The sequence below is a fragment of the Plectropomus leopardus genome, chromosome 10 (assembly GCF_026936395.1).
Source record: "Plectropomus leopardus strain MGB_pleo_1.0 chromosome 10, ASM2693639v1, whole genome shotgun sequence".
NCBI classification, from domain to species: Eukaryota; Metazoa; Chordata; class Actinopteri; order Perciformes; family Serranidae; genus Plectropomus; species Plectropomus leopardus.
The window spans coordinates 2,239,425-2,246,802 of NC_142185.1; the positions used below are offsets into that span (position 1 = coordinate 2,239,425).

The window sequence follows — 7,378 nt, forward strand, 5'->3', positions numbered from 1 at the left end:
AGAATTGTTCTAAAACCTTTCTAAAATCCTAAAATATCCTAATACCCCAAGAATGTCCTAAAATCATAGCAACATTCTATAATGCTAAGTCCTAAAATCCTAGAAACGTTCTAAAAGAAATTCGTAAACTCCTAACATCCTAAAACCCTAGAAATATCCTAAAATCCAAGGAATATGTATGCTGCTGCTGCATTTGGCCCCTGGCCTCCTGTCATTTTGCAAATGTGGTCCCCAAACAAAGCAGCATCCGTGCTGAGGTTTCTCTATTCCAGATTTTACAAGGCGGTTAATTTCATACCTTTCACTGGAGCCAATTCTGACCTACAAGCCCTTTTTGGACGTTACCTGACCATAGTGAAACACACCTTGCCTCAGGTTTGATAAGCACACCAACAGCACATGTTTTTCAGAGGGAAACACAAAGGTCCAGGAACTGCAATAAACACTCCTCTCTCTGTTACAGTTGAAACTGGAAGGGTAGTCACGTTACAGCCAGGGAATCTATGCATTACAGTCCTGAGAGCTGTTCTGATCACTGATAGCATATACAGTTGTACGTGTCAAGAGACAGAAAAAGCTTTTTGGCGCAGCTGCCTGACTTAACCGTAGAAGCTTCATTTTGTGGTCATTTGAACCCAGGGCTCCATGGCTCGAGGGAGGTGTAGGGCTGTAATCTCACCAAACCAGTGGGTCCTGCTGCATCTGCTCCAAAGTTTCGGGCTCCAGGAAGTAATGTCCAAACTGAAACCAACATAACCCAGCCAAAGAAACAGAGCTGACAGTGAATTCCCAATATAAAGCTTTCTTTTGGCCTGCACGACTACAGTGTTTACTGAGGCTGAGGAGAGCATCTGAAAGTTGAGACGTGGACAGTATCCGAGCGACAGTAGAGACTAGAGAGAAAGAGCTGATTCTCTTACAGCCTGCTCCTCATCTAACGTCATCTCATATGTTGAACAGCCATTAAGATCGAAACAAAGCCCTCCAGTTAGGCTACCAATACCGTATGTTATCGACTAAATCGTCAGAGATGAGCCTTATCAGCAGAGAAACCTTGACCGTCGCCACACACAGCTCAAATAATCCGGTGTTTCAGGCTCGAGCCGAGCTTCCTCCTCATTGTAACGACAGCTAGCTAGAACCACAGCGCGGCTGGATCACACGGCACACTGCCCCTCGGTCTCGTGCTCGCACAGATTCGCCACAAACTCTCCGTTCCTGCTGAGGAGCTTACCTCGCGAGTGACGGGGAAGTTGACGGTTTGGTGCTCGTGCCTTCAGTTGAGCGACATATTCTCTACTTCCTTGTTGTATGAGAGCTAGCCACTGTCAGTTCAAAGCGTCTCTCTCTCTCTCTCTCTCTCTCTTTCTCTCTAACACACACACACAAACACACAAACACTCTCTCACACACACACAGCTGGGCTGCTCGCGGGCGGCGCACGCTCCTCTCCGCTGCTCTGACGTCACCCCCAGCCCCTGCTGACGCCACTTCAGATGGCTGTTGGATCTTTGACCGGATCCTCACTGTCCACCAGCAGCGCTATCACTGCAGGGACAGCCGGCGGAACTGGTCTGGACTGTCCTGTCATTCATGGTATTCATCTTTTTAATTGAATATACTTTATTTCGAACATTTAATAACAACAACAATAATAACAACTCATAGGGACTGTTTGGCGCAGAGGCTATAGCGCTTTTCATTCTTATTTTTTAAATATAGTTTTGGCTATGTTTATGCACATGACAAATTTTGGCGAGATTGTGTATTTTTGTTTAATCTTGGAATTTCCAACTCAGCTCCTACAAGAAGTCTAAATACACAAATTGTTACATTCATACTGTTAAAAAAAATGCTCCCTTGAAACCCATTCAAACTGACATGTTTGATCACACAGCCACCAAAGCATAAATACATGCATTGTATTATTTCTGGGTGTCATTCTGGGCTTTTGCCTTGGAATTTGTCATTTTTACTATTTTCCACCTGATGATGTCATTTTTACCATATTTGGCATATGGATAAAATGCATGCTATTTCCACTAGGTGCACTGTCACAATCGAGAAAATCATTTTAATATTTATTATTTTTTATAGCTCGAATAGCTTGGTTTTGAAAAGCACATTTTGTGGCAGAGTTGTCTGAGTGTGAGTATTTGACACTGCACAAAAATTATAATGTATAACAGCCAGTGTTGCAGCCAGGCATTGGCATACTCCAGGCTGTGAAACTAAAAAAAATACTTAGCATGTAGTATATGAAGTAGTAGTATATGAAAATTCTTTTGTGTGTGTGTTTGTGTGTGTGTCTGCGTGTTTGTGTGTGTGTGTGCGTGTGTGTGTGTGTGTGTGTGTGTGTTTATTTCTTTTTTCAACTAAAACATATTGGCATCATGACAAAAACCTGGCACTTAAATGATTACAATTCTGAAAATTAATGAATATTTGATGAATAGGTTTAGGACTGATGTTAAAGTAGAAAATAATATTAATGTATATTTTTTTTAATGCTTGATTTTGAAAAGTGCATTTTGTGCACAGTGATAAGTGTGTAATATTAAAGCAGGCCCTAAGGGTTAAATATACTTTTCAAACATTTAACAACAACAACAATAATAATCATAATCATAATCATTAAAATAATAATAATGATAAATTAATTAATTAATAAGTAGTTTGCATTTTAAAAATATAAAATAATAGTGAATATATACATTAACTACCTTAATTGACATTTCACCTCCAAAAAGGAGTCGAAGAAACAAAATGCTTTTCCAGTCCTATTCTCACCTCTGAATCAATAGTCATAAACCAACTCTCCGCCCCAGTGTCCATTCCCACACCTACAATATCCCCCAACCTTTGCCCCCCATGTATATACACACACACACACACACACACACATGTATGTATGTATGTATGTACAGTATATATATATACACACACATATATATATATACACACACACACACACACACACACACATATGTATATGTATATGTATATATATATATATATATATATATATATATATATATATATATATATATATATATATATATATATATATAGTATTTATTAAATTAAATGTTATTATCTGAGACAAGTTTTATCCATGTAAAATTTTGAATGTTAAACAGCATTTTGCAAAACAAAGTCACGTAGTCTGTCTGGATACAGCTAGCTAGACGATAACCCAAGATCTTCTTGTTATAGTTGAAGATACAGAAACATACTTCATCAATGGCATCGCTAGGGTAACTCGAGTGGTTTGTTGTCACATCACTAAAGAAAAGAAAAAATAGTGAAACTCACTCCTATGTATCCAAAGTTATAACTGTAGGGGAGTGTGAATCCACCCCAAACAGCTTGAGTAAAGGCCAGGCTGCCAGAAAGTTGAAGAATAGGCTTCTCCATCAACTGCTGTAATGGACCCAACGCTGATGGACGTGCAAAATACAGATTCTCTCTGGAAATATCAGTGAAAGGGCAGATCAGCTGGAAGGGGTGGTGAAGAAAAACTCATCTGAAGAGAAGTGAAGGGATTGAGAAGGTGAGGGAAGTTCAGTTCAAAGATGTCATGGATTTGAGGAAGGAGGGCAATATGCTGAAAACAGAAAATATGTGTAGAAAATATGTATATGAAAATATGTATGGAGTTCCACACAGATCTGGGGGCTATTGCACAAAATATAAGTTAGATATCCAGGATAACAGAAAAAGCGGGGCCTGACCTAATCTCATCCATGCCTCCTGGCTTAATCTATTGCACGCTTGCTAAAGATGGGATGAGAAGGTGCAACTATGTCAAGCCAGGTGTAAGTATTCTGGATAAATGCACGTTCATGGCTGTCATTAGTAGACCACATGTGTTGATAACAGATTTTCGTGATGCAGACGTGGAGAAAATGCAGCAGGGTTTACAATGAGTGAGTAGTAGCTTCTCATAGAAAATGTATACTATGAGGAGGTAAAGTAGCCTATTTAATGTGGGACAAAAGGAATGTTATAATCAAACAGAGAATCACATTGTTTTCTGCCCTCGGGTGTCGGGTTAGTACAATATTTGTTTCTTTAGATTAAAATTTACATTAGTTACTCATTACCTTTAACTTCAGCTGCACTGACACGTCCTAATTACCATGCAAGGAGGTACTTGTTAATTTCATAAATCAGTTGGACATTTTGCCTTAAAAGTTAACAGTGGAAATGAATAATTATATAAATGAACAACATTAATTACTAACACTTATAAAGGTAATGAGTATTTAGCAGACGCTATTATCCTCCTCCACCAAGCTCACCCACAGCGGCACACAGAGCATTTGAGGGAGGGAGAGAGCCTCATCACTGACTTCATTGAAACCACCTTTGCAGCTTCATTAGCCATTTCTAATCATATCAACAAATGTAATGATAACCTACCAGTATATTTTCCATATTGACTGAACTTCTGACAGTAAGGTAATCAGGAGGACATGTGGTGCTGTTGACAGGAGTGCTGCATTTAAATGTTTGGTCTGGGTTTTTTTAATTTATGGCAATAAAAATGAAATAAAAAAAAGACCATGGAATAATTCATTCATTCATTCATTCATTCATTTTCCGTAACCGCTTTGTCCTCACAAGGGTCACGGGGGGGCTGGAGCCAATCCCAAATGTCACTGGGCGATACACCCTGGACAGGTCGCCAGACTATCGCAGAGCCACCATGGAATAATTGTAAAACATATTTTTTTCAGATCAGATTGACAGCTAACTGAACAAATGAAGCTCCAGGATTAAACAAGCCAGGCTGTTAGCCTGGTCAGGAGCAGGCTAGCTGCACAGAATAAGTCTCCATGGTAACTGGTGTGCCTCTGCTTTCATGCAACCGAGTCAAGGCTAAATTCAGCCTGGACACCTGGAAAATCCTGGCTCAATCCACTATCCTAGTTTTGTGCAATAGCCCTCAGGCCCGTTCATAATGAGATTCTTGTCGATAGCAGCCACAGATCTGCATACAAAGAAAATTATTTTCTGAGAAGTCATTGATACCACTTCAAGAAGGACCTCACCATCAGTGACAAAGCAGCAAGGAGTCATCTGAGGCCAGAGGCAGAAAAGGTCCAAAAGAGGGCATCACTGCCTTCCTCAGTGGGTCCAGAGCATTAACTGATGGCAGATGTTTCAGAATAGAAGTGCATCCTGATCGGAAAGAAAGCTTAACAAAAGCTCACAACACATGCCCTGCATTCCAATACCCTTACTACAATACTATTTAGTATACCAGAAAAAGATTGTGTATGTCCCAATATGAAGTATGTAAAATGCAGTACACCAAAAATACCAGGATGTCCCATTACATCTGGCCACATTTTGTAGTATGCAAGCCAGTATGCTTTTCTGGCTATTCTTACCCACAGTCCTCTGCGCAGCTGCAGATTCTTTACATCTTGACCGCTTGTTGACAGCTGACAGAAGCAGCAATGATGAATGACAGTGCATTCAAGGTACTAATGAACAGTCACATGGTAATAATAGCAATATATATTGTTTAAGTGAACAAAATAAATCATACAGATAACCACCAACAAAAATAAATGAAAATAATAATGATAGAAAAATGCATATGTAGGCTAATAAAATGAACATATAATGTTAGAATCCACAATATATGCAGTTATAACTTAAAGGTTAAACGTTGTTAAGTAACGATAGCAGAGCTCTCCTGGTTAACACCATGGTAACAGTTATATGAGAAAGAGGGTCAAAGTTCAGGGTGCTGTATTATGAAGAAGTAGTATCTCCTGATTGTGTGCGTACTGCATGCAACAGTACATACTTTGCAAGGGCAGCCATAGTACCTACTAAAAGTAAAAAGAAAAAGTATGCGATACAGAGCGCACCCTCAGATTCATTATTATGATGGTGAAGCAGTAACATCAAGATTATTAAGGTTTGATAGTGTAGATTGATTTTGTTCATTTCAACCTAAAGAACATTAAAGCCTCAAAAGTTACCACATGGATTTTAACTAATCCTTCTGAAACAAACAAACAAACAAACAGACAAAAACAGCTAAAACCCAGCTTACATTAAAACTTAAATCAATAGCCCAGAAACATGGGGGGATGTAATGAGCAGCAAAAGAAGAGATTACCCAGAAGTTGGCAAGAAATCTGTAACAGAAGGTAAACACACACACACACACACACACACACACACACACACACACACAAAGCAAGGCATGACCTAAAAATGCTTAAAAATTAAAATAATTCTGGAAAATACTTTTGAATATATAATTATGAATGTAGTTCTTTGGACAGTTTTCCTTCGCTTTTTAAAAAATAGTCTTTTACATCTACAAATCTCCTTTTTTGCATCTCTCTTGTTTTTTGTGTGTGTAAATACAGTCTTCTTTGGTGCTCATGGTTTCAGTAAAATGACTGAATTGTGGAGAATCTTCAGCTAAAGCTAAACTAAGCTAACATTGTGTGTTGCATGTCCATATCGACAAAAAGTTTGAACATATATACATAATGTATGCATAATCTAAGCAGCCAACTACAGTTAGCTCCAGCAGGCAACCAATAAATCAGTTTTATACATCCAAAGAACTTCTAAAAAAAATGAACAGCATGACAACCAGACTGGACTTCTAATTGAGACGGGGCCTATATTTGTCCAAATGTGTCACCACACTGGGGTGAAAAAAAGGACTGGGCGTTTAATTGGGACTAGGCTTTTATTTGAAGTTTTATGGTATGCTGGTAGCTGGTTTTAGTTGGTTGAAGGTGGTCTTAAGTGGTTCTGACACAGTTGGTGCTGGTCTTTGATAGTTTAGCTGGGTGGACCAGTTGGACATGCAAGTGAGACCAGCCTATCAAACTGTGCACATATATCTTTAGGCATATCCAATTACTTAACTGATTTACGCTCTTTGCTTTTCATATTTCCCCCTCATGACACTATTTCTCCACACTTCTCCACATCCAAGGACATGGTTTTGGTTTCAATTTTACAGGAATTTCAATGCATAAATCAGCTACAGTGACCACCACAAGCTGGTATGACCAGCTAAACCATCAAAAATAATGCAAAAACATTCTTTAAGATAGTCAAACAAGCTGGTCAATCAACTTTACCATCTTAAATTGACCAAGCTGGGGTTTTTCAGCAGGGGAATAAATGTCATGCAATCGTTAGCCAATGGTCCATGCTCAGTAACTCATATGTGGGATTCCCTGAAAGAGTTTGAGCTCAGTTACAATGGATCAGATGGTTTTTATCCTTTTTTCTTATTCTAATGTTTCTATCTGTTGTATCTATTAATGCCAAATATACAAGACCGACTTAGAATTAAAGCCCTTTTTAAATTGCAATGGTAAAGGTG

General features: G+C 38.8%; 1 protein-coding gene across 1 annotated transcript in view; it reads right to left on the bottom strand.

Annotated features, from left to right (window-relative positions):
- slc37a1 (solute carrier family 37 member 1) overlaps nt 1-1,396 on the bottom strand; it is a 43,149-nt gene extending 41,753 nt beyond the window's left edge. The window contains exon 1 of the mRNA XM_088082843.1: nt 1,235-1,396. The gene's annotated coding sequence lies outside the window, so the exon portion shown is untranslated. The remainder of the gene's footprint in view (nt 1-1,234) is intronic.
- Nucleotides 1,397-7,378: the final 5,982 nt, after the last annotated feature.